We start from the raw sequence: 23,017 nt of genomic DNA, 5'->3' as shown, positions 1-23,017 counted from the left end.
TTTCTGGTCCAATTGTAACAATTCTGTCTCTTTCCAGAATCAGTCTTGGTTTCATAAGCATAACCTATACATTGACAATAGTATGATGTGCCTATGTTAACTCTTCGAAACAATGCCACTTAAAATATCCACCATTAAGAATATGTCATTTTTAATCTAGAGTTAGACCCTCATAAATAATCACCAGTCATGTTGTTAGGACTGAAAGTCTATTTTCTAACATCTAAATAAAGCTTTGACTGTAATGCAGACCATGGCCATAGACATGATGGCAGAATTTTCCCAAGAAATATTGCAAATATGTATCATTTCAAGCTAAAGTAATCTGCATTAAAAGAGATCACATAAACACACCACACTATTTGGTTTGACCAAAAGTTATGGCAGGAATGTTCTCAAAGCCACTCATTGCTGTATGGGTAGACAGTTTTCATTGCCCTCTGTGCCGTACAGAAACCCAAATGGCTCAGCAAATATTGACTGAATTATAATTTTGACATCGTTAATCTTTTTTCTTCACATTCTTGAGGTTTGTATCTTGTTTCCAATTTCATAGGATTAGAGTGAATAAAGAAGTTTAATCAGCAAATAATCCGAATACAATAAAAGAGATCCCAGAAGATAAATTCACAGGTATAATAAAAGCCTTTTAGGGCAACCTTGCAACAAGGCTCTTTTGAAAGTTGCACCCTTTGCATAAAAATGTCTCTGAGCAGAATAAAATAAACAGTAACGTTAACTAAAACAGAAAACCTCAGCATTAGAAAACTGCATACCCAGGCTCTTCCTTTGTCTACCTAGGAAGCTTCCTGTGGTTCCTCATCACCTTTTAAATATAAAGTCATGTGCACATTGGAACAGGAAGAAGATTTCAGATCCGTGCTCCTCCAAAAGAAATCCAAAACATTTGTAAAAGGATCAAAGATTTTTGTTAACACTGCTACCAAAATCCACAAGTTGGGTACCTTCCTGTGTCATCCTTCCTTATACTTGCATAATTTAGTATCACTGTCTAAATTAGAAGCTCCTTGAAGTAGTCTCTTTGTTCCACATATTACCAATGACAGCATCTAATACAATCGTTCTTATACATTAGGTAACTCCTGGGTGAATAAATGAATCATTAATAGGCTTTCAGTAATGCTTATGGATTGTTTTATACCAATTTCCAACTGAAGGAAAACCTTGATTTCTTTGCCTTGACATGTCTTGTCACCTTTTCCCAACTGTCTCATACCATTCTCTACCCCCAGAATGCACGAAAAAATGCATGAAAAGGACCTACCAGACTACGTGCATGTGTTAAGTCAAACAGGATACGCAAACACAAAATATATAATCTTCCTACAATGTTTTTTTCTTTTCAATTTTTGCAAAAATAAACTTCATGCAATGTTGTTTTCTACTATTTAGTGCTTCTGCTAGTTAGGTACTTGGAGATAAACATGTCATTGCCAACTTACTTGTAGAAAACAGATTCGTGAGGTGAAATAGTCACGAGGCTGAAGAGAAGGTTGGCGCCAGAGAGGATACAAGACCGTAAACCCTCTTTTGTGTTTTGGGCCACTGCTGCCCTCTAGGGGACACAGGGAAAATAAGCAAAGTCTCCCGAGCTTCTAGAAATTTGCGAAGACCCTGAAAAATCATCTCATCCCTTCAACTTTTATTAAAGAAGACAATTTAAAAAGTAATTAAGACTGCTTCAAGGATAGCTGTATAACCCTAAAAAAACCTTTACACTGCGTGTTTTTCTTAGGGTCACCTAATTTTGAGTCATTTTTGGCAGATAAAATGTTCCTTGTCTACTCTAATTTTCCTGCAGCATTTTAAACATGTTATTTCTTGTCCTATTAGAAAACAGCTGCTTACTATGACTAATGTGTTAGTCACTGTTTATACTTCCAGCTTTTAGCTTCCAATGCCCCAGAAACCAGAAACTCCATCTCCTTCAGTCTTTCTTTATGAAGTTAGTTTGTACGGAGGAAAATATGCAAACATTTCCAAAGCTGCCAAATTGTTACTTATTTTTGGGCAAAGAAGCTTCACTAATTTCAAGTGAACAACAAAAATAAAATTGTGATTTTACATGGTAGATCCAATTTCAACTTTATAAAAAACTTGAAAAATTAGGAATAGTATCTATTGTAATCCTACTTCATAGGCAGAAATCTTAAAATCTTAAAGGAGAATTTAAATGACTAACACTAAAACAAAGTCTTTGGAAGTAAATATTCTGCCTTAGGGAGAGAATTCCATGACTTCAGGGTGATACTGTGGAAGAGTGAGTTACGTATAAGATCTCTATTTGTTCATCCATTTAACATTTGTTGAGTGCACCATTACTCATCAGATACTATGTTAGGGATTGTATGTGTACAGAGAAACTTGCCATTCAGTAGAGAAGATAAGTATTATAGTATCTCATTTTGCCACGTATTGTATTTAAGGTTATTCAATAAGTATTATTGAAATATTTAGCTTTTATGCATATTATCTATTAGACTTCAAGTGTCTTGAGAATAGAGAATTTATTTTGCTCATTTTTGTATCACTAGTACCTTGGATGATTTAATTTTTTCAAGCCTAATAAAAGTCCTTTAAGTGGGTATTATCCTCAGTTTATAGGTGAAGAAAATGATTCAGCAATTTATAAGCTAGCATGTAGTAGATTTATTTTTTTCCAAATTACTTCTCGTTTGAGAACATGTAGTAGATTTGTTTGCTAGAACATGTCTAGCATAGTGCCTGGCATGTAGTAAGTGTCCAATAAGTATCTGTAAAAGAATAAATTAGTGTGCTTTTCCTGAGCAGTGTGCTCTTTGCTTCTATTTCAGTATTTCAAGTGTCTCAAACAGTGTTTGGCACAAAACACTTCAATAATCACTGAATGAATGAATAAATGCAGATTTCCTGGGAAGTTTTGAGTAGTTTTCCATTACCTTAATTCTCATAGTATATCCATAGTGGTGGAATAAAGTCATAAGACAAAATGAGACAAGTGTTTTTATGATGGTGGCCTCAAACCTGGACTTTATTTTCAGCTAATCTCAGGACATCTGATAGGCCATTGAATTGCCTTGTTGGAAAATTTCATGGTCTAAAAATTTGAGGAAATGAAGGGAGGAAGTAATATTAAAAAAAAAAAATCAAATTTTAACTCATACAGGGGAAGCTGTTGGCCACGCAGAAGTAACAAGAATCTTATAGACAATAAACATATAGTTTCTAAAACTGTGATGGGGATAGGTCTGAAAAAAAGCAGACAAATATGGCAAATTTATGAGAACAGATTTTTAAAAGTTCAGAGAACAGATTAGAAAAATTCTATAGCAAAAGAATCCGAAAAGTAAAATGCCTTGAAAAGATTCAGGTTTGCAAAAATCCTAAACATGCAAAACAAACTCTTAATATTAGTTTTCTCTGGTGTCGAGATTATGAATAATTTCTGTTAAATTTCATCTCTCTACATTTTTAAGCTGTCTATAAAGTGATTTTTCAGACAGTCAAAGCACTTTTTATTATATTATAATCTAAAAAAATAAAACAAAGCTTACTATAAAATAAGCAAGTTCCACCATGTAGTTGCACATAATTTTTAAGTGAAAGAAAGCTGGAGACTGTGATGAAGAAACTGCTAAGGTGGTCATTATGTGACCTTCATTCCAGTTTCTGTTCATCTCTGCTTTAAATAATCTTTAAATAATTTATTTTTGCTTCATTCATGGAGCATGTGTTTACTGAGAAACTTCTATATAGCAGCACTGTTCCAGGCACTGGGAACAAAAGTGTGAACAAGACAAAGTCCTTGTTCTAGAGGGCTTATATTCCAGTGAGGAGAAATACAATAAATAAATAAAGCATATGTTAATTCCAGGTAACAGTGGTGCTTTTAGGATAAATAAAATTTTAAAGAAAGGGGCAATGGAGTAATGCACTATGGTTGTTTAAGACACAGTAGTCAGGGAATCTCTCTTGGAGGAGGCATCAACTCTCGATCAGAGGCCTGAATGTTATGCATTGGCCTTATGAAAACCCAGGTGAAGCGGCCAGGCAAGGGAATAGCAAATAAAAAGAAAAACACTCAAATGATCTGAGACCAACTAGAAAAAAAACATCTCAGGATACAAGTATGTCTTTGTTTGCTTTCTTGCATTTTAAGTTCAAGGAGCATATTGTTTCCCAAAAATATAAACTTGCAGCTTAGAGATGATGGTAGCTTTGATGGGTGAGAAAGAGAACAGAACTGTTAATTTTTCTTTGTCTATGTCAAGGAGAGAATGATGTTTGGAATGGAAATGATAGATTGCTGCTGCAGAGAGGGAAGAGAAGATGAATACAGAGAGGATGCCTCATACTCTAAATACCTCCAAAGATTCTGAGTTGATGGGAGCTGTGGTCCATGGGCATCCATTTGTTCATTCTTTAGAAATGATTGCAATCCTGGGGCAAAGAGACAATGTTGGTATGTCTATAGTTATTCTGATTAACCTCAATTAACTACCAGGATTTTACTGAAATGGTTTGGTCAACGTCACTTTCTACTTGTTGTCTTCAGAAGTTGTTCCACCTGAAATTCCCTTGTCTTCTGGCTTAAGTCTCCTTAAGGAGGCTCATGAAGGGAGAGGTGCAAGTCATATAATGCTGGTGGAAAATGGGTCAGGTCTTAGGAGAATTTGGCTCTGGAGAGAAAGAGAGGAGCAAAGAGACTCCAGTACTGGGAGAACAGAGGGACTGAATTGGAAACCTCCCTCCCACGGCACGCCTCCAAACCCCTGCTTTTTGCCTTTCTCTTATTTTCTTTAATGCCCTGTGCTTTCCTCTCCTTCCTCTCCACGAACCACTTCAAATATAGCTCCATCTGAGCCTCCACAGGAAAACTGGTGCTCAATGTGTCTCGGAAGAAATGCAAATAATCTTTCTGGAAACCTAGAGAATGTCATTTAAAACCACAGGAAGATAACTTGGAAGGGTGGTCAGTGGGTGTGGCATGTAGTCAGAAGTAGGAGTAGTGCTTTGTTCAATTCAAAACCCGAATGTAGTGTGTAAATGAATTTTGTCTCCACATATAACTCCCATTTCAATGTTTTAAAACAGGAATATAGGTAAAAAAACATCAAGTTTTGACTATTTTGATACTTAAAATTAGCAGGATACCTCTTATGATCACAACATGGTGCTGGGTGCTAGGGACATGAAAAGCTGAGGTCCCTGCTGTCAATGAAATCTACTGAAACACTGCTGGCCATCCTTGAAGACCTGCGGAAAGCAGGAGAGGTGTACACAAGCAAAGGATTGGTCAACATGGGTCTGATTTTCAAAAGGAGGAGAGAAGCAGATTCTCAAAACCTCATGTAAGTGAGCCTCAAAGCAACCATGGTAAGACTGACAACTGGACACGAAATAATTCACTAAGGAACATCATTTCCTTCCATGAAAGGGTTACTAGGTTAATCAATGAGGGTGATTAGAATATCTATATTTCTATAGAATATTTGCCAACGCATCACATGGCATGCTTGTCGCTAAGATAAAGAAATACAAGCTAGACATTGGGGGTGTTGGCAGCTTGTTGAATGGCTACAGCCAGAGGATAACAACAAATGGCAGTCTAGAAGGACACATCTAATGCTGATGCCCGTGGTCTTGTTATTGTCAACATTTAAAAAAATCAGGTGTTCAAATAAAATAGAAAGTATGCTTAGTCAAATTTGCAGATGACACAAAGTTGGTATCTCACTTAGTGGATAAGTGAGATGACAGAATTAGAATACAATCTACACTCCAAAAAATTTTTTTTGAAGTTGAGATGAAACAAATTTAATGAGTTAACATTAATGGAAATAAATGTGGAGTCTTCTATGGAGGTCCAAAACAAAAAGACAAAAACCCAACTATGCAGGTACAGGATGGGGTGCATGTGACGTGGCTTAGATATGTGAGAAGCTCTTAGAAACTGATGTTGTTGCCACAAAAGGAGCTACATCAGGATAGTGCTTGAAATGAGTTGTTGCTAATTGTTTTATCCTGTGCTGGTCAGCCTATACCCCAGTTTGCAAAACATTAAAAAAATCAGAGTTTGTTTGGAGTAGGGTGTTGAAGGAAGGAAACCAGAGGAAATGAAGAAGTGTTGGAAAGGAACTTGTCATGGCATCAAAGAGGAAGTCAACAATTCATTAGCCCCAAAGGTTACATCTAGGATCAGAAAGTAAAATTTACAAAGAGACACACTACAGCTCAATTTAAGGACTTTCTACCAATCAGAACAGCCCAAATTTGGGAGGTCAACAGATTCCCATCACCCCTGGTGTTTCAGCATCACTTCAGTTGTCAAAAGAGTTTAGGATCATCATTTATGACCTTTGAGGTCCCTTTCAATGTTGAGAGTCTTTAGTTCTAGAGTTGTTTACTAGGCATTTATTGTACCATGATATTGACTTAGCTTTTTGGATCACTTTTAGGCTATGCTTTTAGGATTTGGGGAAATGGAATAATAATACCTTGGATAATATGGAATATGAGACCATATGCATAGGATCCCCTCCCCATTCCAAGGTGAACACCCTAGAGAGAAGGCTACAGGATTTTAAACACATCGACCCATCTCAGTTCTGATGTCAGCAAGGAAAGAATTGGTAAACTGGGGCAACTGCTTGATTGATACATAGAAAGACAACTGGATAAAACCATCACCTGGAAACTGGGTTTCCAGTGTATTCTCCAACCATACCTGGCTGAGAGATCATCCAATGCTATGGATAAAGCTTGCTGTCACTTAGCAAAATGTCATAGTGACCAGTGATCATTTACCTGTAATAGTCAGCAGCAACTTTTCTCTCAGTGGTATAAAAACACCCCACAGTTTTTGACTGGTGGCCATGACAAATCTATTGCAATTATGCTTATTATATAAAAATTGCTTCCTAGTTTTCAATACAGTGGGGCTTAGGTGATGTGAGTCATAGTCACAGTTTATATTGAGCATAATCAGATCCTACTCTCTTCAGGTTTATAAACTCACTATTCCACCCATAAGTCATATACTTATTCAAGAGACAGGAATATTAATTATAATATACATTTGTTCCTTTTTAGTGCCTTGTATCAAATATTTACTGATCCATACAATTCAGATTTATATTGAATATTAATTCTATATTTCATGGCTTTTGGTAATTGTATTAAGTTCAATGCTGCTCATTTACCTAAGGACCTAATAAATTTTTGATAAAAATAGTTCACTATTAAACTTCACAATCATTTTTGACACTAACATAATTCTTTGTGCACTTACAGTACATGCAGTAGAAAAGTTACTAAACAACAGAAGAGTTAAATATTTTCTAACAATACCAAGCTCTGAAAAGAGCTTACATAGCATTTTTTCTGCTTGCTTTACATTTATATTTGTGTCACAACACAAATAGGGCTTTTACAGTCCAAGATTAATGCTATGGCTTTCTATGTTCATTCTATATCATCCAAACTGCAGTTGGACCAAACAACAACAGAAAATAATCAACCGAATGCTGAACAACTCATTGTAAAAATATTCATGGGCAGTCAAAGTCAAGATCAGAGAAAATGTCTCAGAATATATGTGTAACTCACTATTTTTTATTTTGGTAAAACTTCAGAGAACTGTTGTGATGATTCAATGAAAATTATATATGTAAGGCTTTGCCGGAGATTAGCTCAGGTAGCTGGTTTCTATGGAACACTCTTATCATCATTGTCCTCATCATTAGTAATAATGTAATTAATAAGAAATCTGAATCTAAGAGTCAAGCAGATCATTCATCTGTTACACGAGAGGTTTATTTTTCACTTTATATTTGTAGAAATTATTTCTAAAGTTTTCCACTGGTTCAAAAATAGCTGGTTAAAAGTAATGAAAACTAATAACCTAATTGTTGTGCTTCTAAGTATCATCATTGGCTTAGCACACAAAACCAGCAGTGGTGGATTAAATGGCAAGCTCAAGGACTGCTTAATCTAACCACTGCTAATCTTCACAAAACAGCCTTGTCAGATTTAATTTGCTTTATAGCAACCCTGCTTGGAAAGTAGCCTCACTTGGGAGTAAAATATCCACTGATGTTAACAAAGCTCTCCTGTTTAAATAGAAACAATTGCAGTGTAGAAAGCAAGCATGATTTTAGGTTTAGAAAAACAGAGTTCATGAATCCTTTCTCCATGCCTATAGGAGTAAATACTTCTAATGAGGTGCAACAGAGGCAAAAGTCAAGAAATGATTGCATCATTCTATAGCATGTCTGCTAATTTTTCTTTTATGATTTTCTTTGGATTTAATGATTCAATATAGGCTGCCTTGAATATAAATGTAAGCAATTATTAAGAAAATTACTTCTGAGAAAACAAGCAGAATCTTTCTCCCATTAAAAGGTTTTCATCTGTTAAACACTCTCATATTTTAGGGCAGATTAGATTTTAGTGTTTGGAGAAAATGAGATGCCAGAAGCTAAGATTATCACAAAATCACAGAGCTGGGGGATCGTTAAGAGGTCGTTTAGTTCATCTTCCTGTCTCCATTCAAAACAGCATCCAAGAGAGGAAGCTATTCACCTTCTTCTTTAAAATTTTTAGCATAAACTGTATTTGAGCCTTCTCTGAGCAAACCCTCATTGTGTGTATGTGTTTTTTTTTTAGTGAGTACTTCATTTCTGAAGGAATTTTGAAAAAGTTATTTGGAGATTATATCATAGAAACAGCGCTAAAATGAGGAGGGCAACACCCACTGGGTTTTATATTCAAAAGAAACGACACTGACAACTGAGATGACACCATCAGTAACACGGAGGACACGTGGAGAAACACGAGACTAGAAGACACCTGCAGGCCTGGGTGAAAGGGAAGAGAACATAGATTCAAAACAAACATTAAAAGGCTGAAAACTCAAGAACAAGCAAAATGATTTAGTATTACATCACTTGCAGAAAAGAAGATATGGGATATTTTTGGGTAGACTTGAGTTATATGTTAGGAAGAATTTCTTAAAAATGACACTAAACACTGAAATGAGTTCCTGATGTAGGTTATACAATTTCAATCTTTGATGATGATCTTTTCTTGAAGAAAATGTTCTAATGTTTGAACTAGTTTAGGCAGTATATTTAAAGATGGAAGGATGATCTTGCTAAATTAAATCAAAATGACTTACGCCAGCCTGTTGGTGTCTGTTATTCTTTAAGATGAAAAAAATAATCTTCGGAATTTTCTATCTACATAACATGAAATATAGTACTCATAATACCTAATGTGCATGGTCAAAATCCAAAGTATTTCACCTGCGCATCCCTAAGCTTATAATCAGTTAGGAGTGTCCTCACCCTTCTCCCGACAAGCTTCAAATAAATTGATTTGAAACTGCTTTCAAATTAGTTATAGAAAAATAATATAAATGTATATGTGGAAACCAAACCATATTTCAAGTGGCAAAATATAATAATAGAAACAGAGCTCAGAACTAATTTTTTTCTTTTTTTAATGGTCTTTTGTCACAGCACTCATAACTAATTACATACCCAGACCAAATATAGAGATATGAATAGACATTGAAAGACAACTATGAAACTGCTTGATAAAATAACTATCATTTCTCTTTGTTTTTCCAATTCCATGATAAGGTACATACAATGAATTCTTAAGTTCACTGTGAACAAAACATCTTTGTGTTGTCATTCATTTTAAAATCAGACTACAAAAAATATATGTAGCTAAATTATCAGACAAAGTTTTTCTACACATCCACAGAGAACAGAGTGTCAGCTTACAGAGCACCCATTTCTTGGGTGTGAGATTTGGGTTTAAACTTATGTAGAAAAAGTAGCCAATGGGATCAGTATTTATTCTCTAGCAGCCAAATAACTTTTATCTATTTCTCCCAGTAAGGGCATGTTGCTAGTAGTAGATTCTAAGTGAAGACACAAGTTTAGTTGAAAGGACATCTGTCAGACCTGAATTTTAATGTCACCTCTAATTACTTACTGGATGGGTAAACCTGTCCAGGCAACTTTATTTCATTGAGGACAGTGTTAGACTGACATAATTTCTTACAAACATTAGTTCTCTTTCCTGAGGGGTAGGGAAGGCATTGTGATAACAAGTATGGGAATAACCATATTTTATAAGTAAACAAGGGTGAGAAATGATTCTCTTGTCTCATGTTCCAGAAATGGAACTTTTACTTCCGTGTGTGTGGCTGAGAGTTGTATGATCTTAAAATGATCTCATTGATAACATCCACATTAATTAAAATGTTTCCATGTTTCCTTATAGCAGAATGCCAATATATTAATTTACAATAAGAATATATCCATCAAGCTAATGAGCTATATTGATGGATTACTGTATTGTTCCCTAAGGTATAGATATAGGTATAAATCTAATCATATGAGGAGAATTATAATCAATTAACTGGTTACTGAGTAAGTCTGGGTTCAGAACCAGCCGAATAAGTTGGAAAGTATAAATGGCTGATGTTTTAAAGCCATCACAACCTAATGCATCTCTCTCTCCAGGAACACATTTGCTACATGGTCAAGAGACTTGTGTTCCTGGGCCAGGATCTTCTTATTCTATGAAGTACTGGAAAGACACTACCCATATTTGCCCTTTTAATCTCCCTTTTCTGTACCTCCACTGTGGAATAAACTAACTTCTGATGGATAAGCATGTTTACTCATAAGAGTTTTAAATTATGTGTAGACTAAATGCTGAAATTTTAAGCTGAAACACTGTTTATTAGCTTGCAAAGAAATGATAAGTAATAATTGTGTAAATGCTGTGCTGACTTTATTTGGAAGCAAGACTGAGTTTTTGCAACATTCTCCATGTGCTGTTCTGAAAATTCATGAATACCTGATTGTATATAAGTTCTCTCTTTGAAAGGGAATACAGTGTTTTTACTGAGCATGAACACTATTTTTCAGTTTTCCCGTATAAGGATCCCTTTTTGAAATGTTTCATTTTGGCAAAAGCTAACAGAATTATATACAAAGACGACAATCAATGAAAACAGAAATGCCGCAATAATGGTTTCTGGGATTACAAAACTGAGAACCTGGGAATGAAGCCCAGTTCAACATTTACAATAATGGGATGGTCACTTGTATCTCATGATCTGGGAGAGGGTGGTGGGAAATGAGGAAGTGGAAGGGACTCTTATCTGGTTCTCTGCCCATTCAATTCATTGTTGTACCACAAAGTGATATAAATCCAGAGTTTTCCTGTAAGGGTAAGGAAGGACATAAAATTCTCAGGGGAAAAATGATATAACCAATTTAGAAGCTGCAGTGCAGGTCAAAAAAATGTAAATGGGAATAATAAATACCATCAAAAAAAGTCGTGGACTGAGAAAAGCCTGGAGATACTAGATATTGGAACTGTGGCACATAAGGAAAGCCAAAACAGCATTTCATGAGGATATTTTATTAGGTGGAAGGATTTTTTTAAAAGGATGAAATTTCTATACTTTATATATTTAATCTATACTCCAATATTTGAAACATTTCTCTTGATTATATGTATATTTTTTCTATTTTTATAACAGAGAGCAAGATGGCTGAAATCTCCCTATTGATATGTTATTAGGTTTTTACTACATATCATTAAGTATGAAATGTCTGATTTCCTTAAGTACTAAGTTTGACAGTTGATGTCTTTGACATTTCACTTTGACCCTTCTTGTTTTATTTTTATTGTAAAGGTACCTCCTCAGTCTTTCAAGTGCATAGTTTGGCTTGTGATTATCTTTCAAACAATTTTTTAGAGCAATTTTTGTGAAACCACAGATAAGTCAAAAATTCATGTTATTTTCAAGTATGAGTTCTGTCGTGGAACTAATGCTGTACAGACAGCTCAAAATATCAACAAAGTGGGAAGAATGTGGCTGATGAATGCACAGTATGTCCATGGTTTGAGAAGTTCTGTTCTGGTGATTTTAATCTTGAAAATGAACGAAAATATGAAAATGTGGGCGACCTGAGATCAAGGTGGATAACAATAAGCTGAAAGCTGTAGTGGAAGTGAATCCATCTCAACCTATACATGAATTAGCAGCAAGGTTTAATGTTACTATTCCAACAATATTGGACCATTTGAAACAAATGGGTAAGGTACAAAAGCTGGATAGATGGGTTCCGCATGAATTAAATGAGCGTCAGGAGAGAAATCATCCCAAAGCTTGCTTTTCTTTGCTGTCACGACATAAAGGCAAACCATTTCTACACCGTAGTGTTATGTGTGATGAAAAATGGATTCTTTTTGACAACACAAGAGTTTGGCACAATGGTTGTGTAAAGATGAAGTACTGAAACACAGTCCAAAACTGAATATTCATTAAAAAAAGCTAATGGTGTCTGTTTGGTAGTCCAGTGCTGGTATTATCCACTACAGCTTCATGAAACCTGGTCAGTTGATTACAGTGGATGTCTACTGCAACCAACTCGATGAAATGATGAGGATACTTGCTACTGAGCAGCCGAGATTGGTCAATAGAGATGTCCAATCCTCTTGCAAGATAACGCTCAACCACATCCCACACAAACAACGCTGCTCAAACTACAGAGGCTGGACTTGGAAACTCTGTCATCCACTGTATTCACCAGACCTTGCACCAATGACTACCACTTCTTTCAGGTTTTGGACCACTTCTTGCAAGGAAAAATATTCAATTCTTAACAAGCTGTGGAAAATGCCTTTTTCGATTTCATCGCTACTCGTTCTCCAGGCTTCTTCACTGCTAGCATAAACAAGCTACTGTTGAGATGGCAAAACTGTGTTGACAGTTTAGGCACAAACTTTGATTAATTGAACTCCTTCTTGTTTGAGGTATAATAAACTAATCTTTTGATTCGAAATTGGACATTTCATATTTAGTGACCTAATACAATAAGTCTTTGTTATATGAAAATAACACACAATGGCCATTCAAGGATCAATAACTGTGAGTTAGGAAATTGCACACTGGAGTACTGACCCCTCTTGCTCCTCTTACAGCTGATCTCTAAGCAAGAAGGCTGAGGAGAATATTTCAGTGACACTCCTCTGCAGGAATTCCCCTTGTTTTAAAAATTAATTTTTAAAAATTTCTATACCCTGATTAAGCTGACCTGATAGTAAATCACACAAATTTAAAAATATTACCTCATAATATGTTGTATTATTGGTATATCTAATGTAATGGATTTTAGATTTCAATATGTACAAAATTTTTAATAATAAAAATATTTTCATAAAATTCATATCAGAACATTCCCTGATTTGTAAGTACTTCTTGGTTTCAAAATTACATTTTACATTTGAAAGAGAATTTCTACATTTTGGAAGAGTTTAAATACCCAGCACACATAATGTGTTTTAAATCATCTGCCTTTGACAGCTCAGCTAACATGCCAATATTTAGATTTTATCAGACACTTTTGCATGTGGAATTAGGGCAGGGACTTCTTCACAACAAATTTTTAAAATCTTAGATTTATTGGTTAAATTTAAGAGTCTTGAGATCTGTAAATTAAGGAGAATTATATATTATAAATTATGAAAAGAAAGCACATTTCTAATTAATTAAAAAAATTGCCTTAGAATAAAATGCCTGAATTTTTGGGTGATTTTCCCCTCTATTGTTGTAGGATTAAAGTAGTAGAATTATATTAGAAGGTTATTAGCTGAGTCAGTGCTTAGGGAGCATTTTGAGAACCTGGGGCTTTAAGTATCACACACATTGAGAGAAGCAATTTTACCTATAGCTCAATATAATGCAGTATGGAGAAATAATGCAAACAAATAGTTGCAGGGGATGTTGCCCTTTTTATTAAACCTTAATATTAATATATCACTACTGTGTGGTTAGTTATGTTCCTCCATAAAAGCAGCCAAAACAACCATTTTACTAATGCAAAAATTGATAAAGAAAATGAAAGGAAGAAATGATGGCAGAAAAAGAAAGAAGGAAGCAACCAAGAAAGAAGCCTCACAGTCACAAGTCATTCCCTGGGCACAAATGATCACATTTTTTTACTCTTCCACTTTCACCAAATGTAAATATACACCTTTTGGTTCTGTATTTTATTGTTAATATTTTAAATTCTGAAAATCTCAATACATGTTTTCTGTGTCACTGCCCAGGGCCACATGGTCATTTTATAGAAGGACCATTTATCACCCACATGAACCAAAGGGGAGAAAGGGGAATGGTTGATTTAAATACCCGAAGTCAGAATTTACTGTGGATTTAAAATCTCTGACTTAATGTTGCATTAACTACTGGTGGCTGCTTTACTGCCTTTAAAACATGCATATATAATTGGATACTGTAATACTTTGCGGGTAAAATAAATACTGACTCACACTAAAATAAATACTCTGCATGATGAAGTTCATATAGACATAAATTAATCATTTACCAGTTAACCAATATGCACAGGAAAGAAATAGATCACTTATTAAAGGTTGCCTCATCTATAAAATGGGAAAAATAAAATGCTGATATATTTTACTGTGCTGCTGTGAGGAAAAGTGTATAAAATTATTGCTAAGCAGTTTATAAGCCATAAAATGCAGTATGAACATTAAATTAATAATATTTGTACTAATTCAGATTCAACACCCTCTGCATTAAATATGTCTTTTTGCCTATTGAAGCATACAGAAAACCAAGCTGAGGCTTTTTATTTAATTTTTAATGGTGTCTTCAGAATTCTGCAAAGCATCACATTAGTTATTGGCTATGTTAAAAAACCTTTCCAGTGGCTCCCTCCCACCATTTCTAAGACAAAATTTTTGGCTATTCACATCCTCAACCTCATTGTTAAAGTCCTCTCCCAAAAGGCTTTATGTCTTTCATGTGCATAGATGTAGCAGTTACAAAGGGAACGTGGGTCTGAATTTTTTTTAAGCAGGTAGAAATTATTAACATGCTCTGGGCTTTGCTTTATTCTAAGTTATAGATTGAGATAAGGAAGTAATGTTAAACTGGGCAGGTATGTTGGGTCTCTGCATATTGTATCAAAACGATCTGCAGTGTAAGCCTTCTGTGCTGGGACAGCAGCATGGCCATGAATCAGCAAGGTCTCAAGGCCATGATGCTGCTCAAATGCTGTGGGCTCTAGAGATAAATCAAGCTTCTGTTTCTCAGCCCGAATGCAGAAATGTCATTCAAGGGCACAAGAGAGACCTAAGCAACATAGAACATAGTTCCTTCTTCTACTTCTGCTTTTTAATAGAGTCTTATTATTTAGAAGACCTACTTGTACAAAACCTGTAATCCACTCAGCACATTTTTAACACTATCAATGTCCCTTTGACTCTCAATGATAAAACACATCAGATGTTTCTCTACTCGCTTCCTTTTATAGAGGCCATTAACACAGAAACACCTCCTCTTCTTCTACTATGAAATGATAAATAGCTGGCTGGAGATGTTTGAAATATTGCCACATCGCCCCCTATGTATCATGCGTCACCAGCAATAATAAACAGTGATTAATCTTTGGTCATGCACTATGTTTATGGCTTTCTTGTCATCAGTAGGTAGGTATTTTCTTGAATCAGGTTTAACGCTCTAATGTTTATGCTAGGAACATGTGTGCTAGGAAAAATGTACCTAGGTTCAAGGGAAACTAATCCTCACATTTTCTTTCATTTAACTATTTATGGAGGTTGGTATTTCCATCTGTATCTCCCTCTTTTTGGCCCAGGACTCAACCAGGAGTGTTATGATCAGGAATCTAATTTATCCCAGTAAATTCACCATTTTGGTGATAACAGTGTCCTTGTCCAATAGGAAAAATAACAGAAAAAGGAATATGGTTAAAATGCAAACTCATTCCAGTTATTAAAGCTCACCAGTGGTCAAAAGAAAACACAGTGAAACTGTTCCCATTATTTCCTAAATCCAGCCAGGGCGGGTAGAGGGATCAAAGTTTTCCTCAAAGAACTATAATAAGGGCAGAGCACCAGAATATACAGCCAATAGAAGGCAAATTAAGGCTTTCAGGGAAAAGGAATGAGGTCAATAAGGGTGCAATTCTACTTTAATTCAATTTAACTAATATCTTTCAAGTGCCTGCTGGGTACGAGGCACTGGAATAGGTGTTTGGGATACACCAGTCAAAACCAACAAAAATCGCTACTTTCATGCAGATAATCTTCCAGGGGAGGGAGACAGACTATAAATATGAGTAAAGTATATAATTTATCAGAAGGTGGCAAATATTATGGAGAGAAAGAAATCAGGAAAGGGAACTAGGAAGTGTGGGAAGGGTTGGGATTTTCAGAAGGGTGGTCAGTGAAGGTCTTATAGAGAAGGTGACTTTTCTTTTTTTTTTTTTTTCTTTTTGAGACAGGGTCTTGCTCTGTGTCCTGAGCTAGAGTGTAGTGGGATGGTCATAGATCACTGCAACCTCAAACTCCTGGGCTCAAGTGATCCTCCTGCCTCAGACTCCTCAGTAGCTGAGACTAGAGGTATGCATCATCATGCCAGGCTAATTTTTGTATTTTTTGTAGAGATGAAATCTTGCTCTTGCTCAGGCCAGTCTCAAATTCCTGACCTCAATCGACCCTTCTGCCTTGGCTTCCCAAAGTGCTGGGATTACAGGCGTGAGCCACCACGCCTGAACAGAAGGTGACATTTGAACAAAGACCTAAAGGAAATGAGAAAGCAAGTCGTGTGGATTTGAGGGGGAAGAGTGTCTCAGAGAAAGGAAATAGCAAGTGCAAAGGTCCTGAGGCAGGAACATACCATGTTGTGCTGGCAGAATCCTAAGGAGGCCAGAGTGGCTGGAGTAGAGTAGAACGGGGAAGAGAGGAACCAGAAGGGAATGAGATCAGGGAAGTCATCATTGAGTGACTGCATGAAACAGGGAGTCACTGAAGGGTTTTGAGTCAAAAGGATTCAAAGGAGCAAAATGACCCAACTTATATTTTATTGCAAATAGACTGTAGGGGGCAAAGGTGAAAGCAAAGAGGTCAATTAACTTAATTAAAATATTTCAAATCTCCTCTTTGCATAGGTTGAATGAATATGAGCCAGATATTAATGATAGACAAGAGTTTAAAATTAAATGCAAACACACTGAAGTTATAACTACACAAAGCTAAAACTAGCTGGAAGAGAGAATTCAATTTAAAAAAATCAATTAATTTCCACAGCATCAAATGGTAAGCTAGAATATGTTTTTAACTGAAGTTATGAACATATGGTAAAAAAAAAAATAATCATTAAGGTTTAGGAACTTCAAGCATCTATTGCTAAGGAATATATTAAAAATTTCCCATCTTAACATTAGATTGTGGAATTAAGCAAGTGCCTATCATGATGTTGAGATGGATTTCTTAGGTACCCTTCAGCCCTTTGCTTCTTGGGAGGTGGAAGTTGGAGAAACGTGAACAGTTAAGAAGAAAGCATATTGCCAAGAAAATTGATGGGACCCATAGTTTGGATTAATTGTAAGTGTTTTTATTTTCAAACTTAAAACATATGAATGATGGGAACACACAAAAAGTTGGGTCTTCTCTAGGGAATAAAGAAAATAAAGACATCAATGAAAGGTAAATTTAGCCTTATATTCTACCTTCCTGGCAGTTGTAACGATTGGGCTATGAAACAAGAGCTCTTTCCCCCTATCTTTTGAACTCTTCAGGCTTCGAACAAATTAGGGCTGAAAAATTGTCAAAATTCACAGGGTGCCCATTCAGAGAGTCACTTCCCTCTCTGAAGTAGGTTACTACACTCACCTAGGGAAATTTACAATGAATTATAGTTAGGTAGCTAATTAAAAAGTGAATTATCGACTATATTAAAATACGCTAGAAAGATGTACATTCATTCATTCTTTCATTTTGGAAATCCACCTTTTCTTTAAAAAAATCCTCACTGGGAAATTTCATGTTTAATATGTAAGTCTTCTTTTTGCTTCTTAAATCAATTTTATAAAAGCAAGTCTAAGATTTTTGTTTATTGAGGCAATGGATGTAATTTGAGCTTTCTCTGTCAGTGAAAAGTACCTAACATCATAGTTTTTCTTCACAATGAGAACAGAAAGCCATGCTATCGATCCCAAGGCAATGCAAGGTCCCCAGAATTACATCTGAGTCAAAGAAATAATAATGATGAAAATAATAACTGCTACCATTTATTCCCTGCTAATATAGGCCAATGTTTTACATCTCATTTAATTCTCCCAAGCACCCGTTGAGGTAATTTTACGCCCATTAAACAGATGAGGGCACTGAGCTCAGACAAGTTAGGTAAATTATCAAAGGTCACACAGCTTGAAGGTTATAAAGCTGAAATGCAACCTCAGCTCTGTTTGATCTCAAAACTCTTGCGTTAAGCAAGATTTTTCCCTCCTTAAAATAGTTTAACATTAAGTCAGAACTATTTTGTTGCATTCAACTGGTCTTGAAATCGATAATATTCATGTACCATAGAACCAGTTAATCGAGAGCTTATATTAATCAGAAGACCATATTTCCTAGCCATATGCCCAAACATCAGTTTATTTTATAAAGGAAAGCATGATCATTAGGAGACCTCTGATGCATTATTAACAGCAGATGTTAAAAAGTAACAGTCACCTGGTACTGTAAGTTACTTTTTATAAGTTTTCCCCTGTTTTCATCTAATTTCTGAGAAGACACACATTAAATGATGGCCCATGAACTTTGGTACAATCCTATCCACGGGCCTGCTAGACTAGTCAGATATTAAGTGGGTCAGTCTACTCCTAAAGGCACCTATAAATTGGCCACTTCAGGTAGATGACTTGGCAGCCAGGCATGACTAACTGTGCTGGGTTGGGCTTCTTGAGTTACAGCACTTAATACTGATACTGTGTGGGTGATTTGGAGTTGCTTCTCAAATAAATAATGACAACAATAACAACATAACTATACTAATACTTTTTGGGGGGCTATTGTGTATCAGGCACTGTGCTCATTACATGTATTACTTCACTCTACTCCCGGGTTTCTCAACCTTGATACGATTGACCTTTTGGGCCACATGACTCTTGTTGTGGGGGGCTGTCCTGTGCATCTAAGGATGCTCACTTAGCAGCATCCCTGGCCGTTACTCACTAGATACCTGTAGCACACCCACCCCCTCCGATTGTGACAGCCAAAAACTGTCTCCAGTCATTACCAAATGTTTCCTGGTGGGCAAAATCACCCCCTGTAGAGAACCTCTGTTTTACTTCCTCAACAACTGGAGGAGGTTGGCATTATTAGACTAATCTTACTGATGAGGAAACTGTGGCTCTAAGAGGTTTAAGTAAAATGCCTAAGGTTCACAGATAGTAAGTTACAGAGCTGGAATGCATGTAGACTGCCTCACTCTTGAAGACCCACACTGCGGTTGAAATTCACATGTGAATTTTATCTGCCCTCTCTCCCCTTCCCTCTGTCTTCACTCTTACATCTCATCATGGGATTTAACAGTAGGAGGGAAAGGGGTGCACATGACATATTGCACAAAACTTTTATTGTACCATGGTCTTTTATTCGACTGATTAATTCCATTTTAATTGGAATTCTGGAAACTAATGAAAAAATATTACATGTGTTAGAGGGTCTATTCTCAGCGTTCTTGAATCTGTCTGATTTAATTCTAACCAATTAGCATCCTATTATGGAGGAATATTATGTTGAGAATCAATATTATGCTAAACACTAATATTTTATTCAGTATTAAAAATTTATACAAACGGTAATACAAGTGCTTTATCCCTACTTTCTCTAAATGAGAAGAAATGCTTCCTTAGGGCGATTCCAGTGAAGATGATATCTTCTTCGGAGACTATTGTTATTATGCTTTACACAGATCATTGCTTAAATGAATCAATAAGATTTAATTGAATGAGATTTGTTTATTTTATTATAAGATGTATGAGTTTTCAGGGTATCAAAAATTGTTTTTCTTTTTATACCTATAGTATAATCCCATTTTAAGATGATAACAAATGTACCTTATTGTTCAATACTACACTGTAAAAAGAACAAAGTAACTGTCATACTTATCCTGATTTTAGGATATAATTTCTTTTCTTTTTTTATTTTCTAACCACTAGACAATATAGGAGATATAATTTCTTTCTTTCTTTTTTTCTTTTTTCCATTTCTATACTTTGCCCTTTTTTGATTCAGATATAATCTTAGGTTGGAATCTGAAGTTAAACGTATCCGGATTGTGCATTTTATGTCTTACTTACAAAGAGAACTACACCTAAATATACTCTAATACCTAGATAAACGTGAACCTAGATAAACATTTGAAAACCACCTAAAGATAGTTTAGTTAGGCATGATTTCAAAACTGGATTTCAAATCTGCTTTCTAAATTGTGCCCCTATGTATATTTCCCAGTGCCTGGCCTTGCCAGCTCTTTGATTTTAGACCCCTGGGCCCACTGCAGGGGTCCCGTGGAGCTTCCTGGCCTCTCTCTCCTCCTGGCCTGTCCCTGTTCCTTCCACCTCCTAAGGTCAGTATCTTTTTCATGCTTCAAAGCTAGGCTAGCTCTGAAAGATTTCCATAGTTTGGATCTAATGAAGACATTTACAATTTGTATCACTTATGTACTTTAATTCCCAACTTCCATCGATCAAATATTTGAAAACTACCTGAAAACTGTAACTTTGAAAACATTCCTGACTTTGCGGATTATCATACTCTGTTCCTCTGTATTAGAATTAGAAAAGTTTTGCTCCATATTTTTACGCCATTTGGGTAGGCAAAGATCAATCAGTTAATGTGCATGAAGCTTAAAAAGGTTGCTTGTAATTCTAAAGGCATATTACAAGTTAAAAACTGACATGCAAAACCAAAGTAAAAAAGAAATCATCAAATAAATTAAGCTAACTGAAACGTTAGAGATTGGAAGTATGTTCAGCATAATAATCACCATGACAAATAGGAAAATTTAAACTAAAAATATAACATTTAATGGGTTGACTTTTCTGAAATATTGATAGGATTTCATTAATAAGTGTTTTATGCATATGGCTATTCTGAACGTTCCTTTAAAAATGAAAGACTAATGCCTTAATGAGAGGTATTATTATGTGAACATATTTGAATCTGGCTTATGAAAAATAGGACTTGAGAATTTGAAATGTGTGCATAAAATGCAAATAGATTTAATTAACTGAAAACCCATAAGACAGAACTTCTTCAAATAAGCAATTACTTTGGGGACTAATAGTGTAAATAGCATCCTGATTCATTAGCACAACTACCCATACGAGAGAAGGATCAGCAAATTTTATTCTTTAAGTTATTTATGCACACATGGTAATATCTCATTAATTTGAGGCTTCGATAAATTTAAAATCTTTTGATAATTTTGTTCATGAGCTGGGCTGACGTTTACCTTTGCTTTGCAAATACTTTATTTATAGGTAGATAATATATGGTGTTTTAAACATTTATTTTCAGTCTTATGTACACTTTTTAGACACAGAATAAATAATTTTCAAGGAACCTCAGGCACTTTACAAGCTCCTACATACATCCAATCTATATGCTAATAACAAAATGTTCATATGATTTATTATAACAGGTCTCCTTAAGGACTTCTACTCTGTAATGTTTTGAAGTTACTATATGTAGTTAAAGGTAATAAAAGCCACGTTTGTTTAAAAGTTATCTATAATTCAGCCTTCTCACAAATTCAGATATGCCCACCACCCTAATTCATTGGAATAAATGAAATTTTATAGTATTCGTAGCTATACACAGAAAGAGTTTTTCTTTTAAATATGCATTAGAACACAAAAACATATAAAGAAAAATAAAACACATTGAAGTCTGAAAATAATTAACAATGTTATGGATGGACAAAGGAGAGAGTAAACTGTCCACTTCAAATCATTTTAAGTCCTTTAGGCACAATACCCGGGGGAAAAAATTTAATAATGTGGCCCTTTCTTCAAAAGTTGATTTTGCTCACTTGGTTCTAATTATGTGCAGAGCGATAATAAGATTTTCCAATTAAAGACAGTCAGTGCCCAGGCCAAAATCAGTGGATGCTCCAAGCCAGGGCATGTGGGAAGAAGAAATACTACTACGCAGCAATCTGGCCATTTCTAAATCTTCCTTGCATGTGGCCATGACTTTTCAGAGCCCACATGTCAATTTTCTGCACAAAATGCTATTCACGAAAGAATTTTAAATGTGTATGAAATGGGTGGAAGAGTTATGTTATTTTAATGATCAAAATTCATATGTAGATCCAAATGACTCAAATTCTAAACTAGATAAAACATATTCAACTAGAATTTATAAAACCCACAACTGAACTAAATCATGGAATATTCCTATTTTTTTATGAAACATTCTGAAGACAAATCGGGACATTATTCGTAAGTCATGCCATCTTCACACAAGAAGCATTTCCATTTCTTTGTTAAATATTGTAAGAAAATTATAAAGAGAGGAAAGCCAATTCTGTTACCCAAATTAGTAGCTACTCACCATACGAAGGGGGAAAATAAGCTTCAATTCCATTTTCATGACTTAATCAAGAATGCCTGATGAAGAGCCCTCTTTCGTGTGCTGCTTGATTGTTACAAAACCTAGGAAGGGGATATAAGCACAGAACGGGTCATTATCAGGAAGAAAACTTCTCAAACAACATTGGTTTCTCAGGTCGGTGATTATTTCTCATCAGAATGAGAGCTATTCCAGCCAACCACAAGCCATTGACAAATCTCCCACTTTAACAAGGAAGGCTGAAATGAGCGCTGCCGCCGTTGGAGACAGAAGACCTGGGGTTGAATCTCACTAACAGGATTTGTCTGAGCGAACTTGAAATCCTTAACTTCACCAAGGCTCACTTTCCTCCTCTCTCAGTAATAATGCCAGCTATTCAAGGGCATTGTTTTGATGATCAAATGAAATGATGTGTGGAAAGATATTTAGTTAACAGTAAAAGTATTTATTTATTCCCTGACTCTTTAGCTTAAGGATTTGAGGTGGCTTCCAAAAAAATACTAATTAAATA

General features: G+C 35.4%; 1 protein-coding gene across 5 annotated transcripts in view; it reads right to left on the bottom strand.

Annotated features, from left to right (window-relative positions):
- RHOBTB1 (Rho related BTB domain containing 1) overlaps positions 1–23,017 on the bottom strand; it is a 119,197-nt gene that overhangs the window by 83,307 nt on the left and 12,873 nt on the right. For 3 of the 5 annotated variants that reach the window (XM_069460814.1, XM_069460822.1, XM_069460816.1), the window contains exon 2: positions 22,489–22,589. The gene's annotated coding sequence lies outside the window, so the exon portion shown is untranslated. Of the gene's footprint in view, positions 1–22,488; positions 22,602–23,017 lie in introns of those variants that run through there. The other 2 variants (XM_069460815.1, XM_069460824.1) reach the window with 1 other exon arrangement.

Source organism: Eulemur rufifrons, chromosome 28 (assembly GCF_041146395.1).
Source record: "Eulemur rufifrons isolate Redbay chromosome 28, OSU_ERuf_1, whole genome shotgun sequence".
Classification (NCBI taxonomy): domain Eukaryota; kingdom Metazoa; phylum Chordata; class Mammalia; order Primates; family Lemuridae; genus Eulemur; species Eulemur rufifrons.
This window is presented reverse-complemented; position numbering and strand designations above follow the sequence as displayed.